The following is a 3,719-nucleotide window of genomic DNA, read 5'->3' on the forward strand; positions in this document are numbered from 1 at the left end:
TGGGAGGGTGGGAGCAAGGCTGCCCGCTAACCCGCCTCCCGCGTCGGCCGCCCCAGGAGAAGCGTTTCGTCCCGATGACACGTTTGAGTTACGATGAGGCTACCTGTCGCTATTCAAAGCGCTGCGCTGTCCGCTCAGGCAATTCCCGTTATATTTCGCCTTCCGAGCATCTGTGACGGGTCCAGGCACAGCCTGAAGCACCGGAACGTTTTGGGATGACAGTGAAATGCCAGAAGAGGCTGGATCGACCCGTTTCAAAAGACAAGCCAAGAATTAGTAAAATCTGAGAGATTAGTGTCACTAGAATGAATAACGCCGCTAAAATTAGACAACTGCCCAGACCAACTTTTTTTTTTTTTAAACAATGGAAAAGGAGATTTTTGTTCTGCTGTGTTTCACTTCTGGAGGCAAGCGATATTTGGCTTCACCAAGAAATGACCGAGACAGGTTACGTGATGAGGTGGCTTGCTTAAAACAGGAAGCAAATAGACACAGTGATTCAGGAGAGCTCTTTCAGTATTACACATCATGTTGTTAGCCAAAGATTTTAAAAGCTGTGACAAGTTACTACTGTCCTAAATCCTGGCTTCATTAGCTACAGTGAAGAAAAGCATTGCAAGATTTCAAGTGTTGGAATAAAGGGACTTTTTCCTCTGGTTGGTTTGTTTTTTTTTTTTTTTCATCTTTAATTTCTGTTTTTAAAAGAAGAAAGGATCTTAACCTTACATACGTTATCCAAATAGGCTCTGAGAGTCAAAACACAGGACAAGAAATGAAACCACCAAAAGAACAAGAACTAAATACTTCACCAAAGTAGAAACAATATTTGATATGCTGCAATGGCCCACTTCATTAAATTCTCAAAGAATATTAGAGATTTCTATGTTATTAGCAATACTATCTAAACATTAAGAAACAGCTATGAAAGAATACGCTAGGAAAATATTCTTAAAATGTATACCTGATTGAGTTACCATTACTATGTTAAGATGTATTTATTAACAGACCACCTGAATTAAAATAAATGAAACATCTGAATTGTTTTACCACTTTCAGTACCTTATAGATGTGATAGTCTATGGAGAAAGCTCAGGAAAAAAAAAAAAAATACCTAAGCCATTGTTCTAAAAGTAGTTCCAGTTCTTTTAAGATTGGAGATATTGAAATGCCAGGAGAAATGAAAGCTGAAAACTTACAATAGAAGCTATCATTATGAGTTAGACCCCGGTCCTTATGAATGCAAGTATGGGCAGACTAAAAGAAGAAAACTTTTATTCAATGTGCTAAACAATTTAATTGATTTTTTAGGATCTCAAATTTTAACAAGAAAGGCTCAGTCCTGCTTCTTGATAGTTTCATATAGAATGTCAATAGGCAAAAAATACCACTGCCAGCAGTTAATACAAAATACACGACATTGGCTGACTGGCATCGGTTTTAGTGCCTTCACACAAATTTTGGTACCATGTACAATATTATTTGGTTTTTCACTAGTGAGCTGAATGTAAATTTAAACTTAATGAGAAAAAATGTCTAAATGATAAATATTACAGCACTTTTTTTTAAAAGAATGGTTTGGGGTTTTTTTTGCAGTGAAATGAAAAATTACATATCTGGGAACAAAAAATACAAGCAGTATCACCCAAATGGGGAACTCATCTGAATAAAGCTCTGGTGCCCAAATTTAAAAAAAGAAAAAAGTTAAAAGTTAATTGGAGTGAAGAAAAGAGACATGAATATTATTTTGAAGGTGAAGAAAATTATTCCAAGGTAGAAACATAAAGGGCTGAAGCTGTTCATTTTAGTTGAAAAAGACCAAGAGGCAATTTGAGTGTACTTCACAGGAAGGAACTATTTGTTACGAAATGGCTATCAGGAAAATGGTACAGAAACGGGTGACCAGAACCAGAAGCCAGTTAAATTTAGAAAGATAGATATTTTTCTTCCCGTAAGAACCAACCACTGAATTAACCAAGAGGAACAGTAGAATTACAAGTATTGTGTCTAGAAATCAGCTAGATCTAGGTGTTTAAATCAAATTTGGATGTCTCTCCGATACATGGATTTAGGTAAACACAACTCCACACATGTACTGAATGCCATGTAACAAAACAGGAAATTGAAAGGGGGTGATAAAATATTGCTGCCTGGTTGGAATTCAGGCAGTGTAAGTCAGTAATTAGGGACTTCATACCTCAAAGCAGTAGCTGCCAAAAATGTATTTTTCTTTGTTTGCCTGTTGGAAACAGGAGGTTTTACTCTGTTGCTGAATTCTTCTGGTTTTTAAAATTCTTCTGAATCAATTTAATTAGTTTCTTTCAAAAGCTTTAGGAAAATAAGGTAAATTTCTGTAGTACACATGGGTTTTTTTTCCTCTTAACATATCAGTGAAATACACTGCTCCCTGTGGGTAGGACAGTCAAAATCCATGGGTATTAGTAAAATGGATAGTATTTTTATTTTTAGGATTATTATTTCAGATGAGGTTGAAAAATGTGCCTTTGACCTCAAAATTATTTCCCTAGTTTTACAATACAGACATTAAAGCATTTCCTACAGACATGTACTGTGCTTTTTTGTTTGCTTGGGTTTTTTTTCCTCCAAGAACAACAACAGGCATGCAGACAAGTGAGAGAAGGTCTTAGGTTTGGTTTTGATTGGGGGTTTTGGAGGGGTGTTGGGGGGTCAGTGTGGTTGTTGTGTCGTGTGTCGTCGTCCCCCCCCCCCAGTGTAATGCTAACACTTGAGCTTCTTCAACTTACCCACTAAGCTACACAGCTAAATGCCCTAATACCTTGCCAGTCTGCCTTATAAACAAAGAATTAAGGCATGGAGGTTACAGTTCAAGTTCTACTAACTATACAAAATATTGGTTAATTATTCATTCCCATGATCGCCTTTCTGTTCTTTATAGCCTTAGTTACCCCATCGCTACACAGCGCTTCCCATCGCAGTTACAGCAACATCGGTGGCATTGAGCACACCACAACCACAGGCAGTACTTACCCTGCCTCACGCTTTGGGGCTGCAGCAGGTACAAGGTACCGGCTGTCACCCTTTTTTATTTATTTGCTATTACCACATATGTGGGAAACAACTTACAGCTGGTAAATTAGGAGCAATCTATTAACCTGGCTTCGACTCCTAAGCACAGTTTCTGGCTGTTTCCCTGAGAAGAGCCTAAATTCCTCCCCTGAAGCTACTTATGTACAAAGGGATGGAAGATAATCAGGTTTCCCACCGGGCAGCAGTGAGATATTGCTTGGTATTGCCGTTATAAAGAACTAGATAGACGCAAGGTGTTTTCAATCCTAAACTGGCTTCCCCCAGGGCGGCACAAGGTTTATGGGCAGCTTGCAAGCGTGCGGAGAAGGGGAAGCCTACGTGCTGATGCCTGGTACCTGTTTCAAAACTGCTACTTGAGACTTTATGGACCGAGCAGGCGGGCTGCAACGCGCTGGAGTAAAAACAAGGCGACGGCGCCTGGGTGAGATAAAGGGAATCGCAAGAAGCCTTCTCTGTAAACCTCAGATTTGCACGATTTGCTTCCCCCACCGAGGAGGGGAAGTGCCGTAGAATAAATGCAGACGTAGACAGATATCTTGGGGAAGAGTCCCGATTTCCTCTGCAGCTTGTTCACACGGCTTATTTTGTCGCACAGTGATGCAAGCCGCGCTCAAGTCCCCCTCCCGAGATCGCTCTAACAGCCGCCGCCGCCG

Source organism: Egretta garzetta, unplaced genomic scaffold (genome assembly GCF_000687185.1).
Source record: "Egretta garzetta isolate BGI_Z169 unplaced genomic scaffold, ASM68718v1 scaffold365, whole genome shotgun sequence".
NCBI classification, from domain to species: domain Eukaryota; kingdom Metazoa; phylum Chordata; class Aves; order Pelecaniformes; family Ardeidae; genus Egretta; species Egretta garzetta.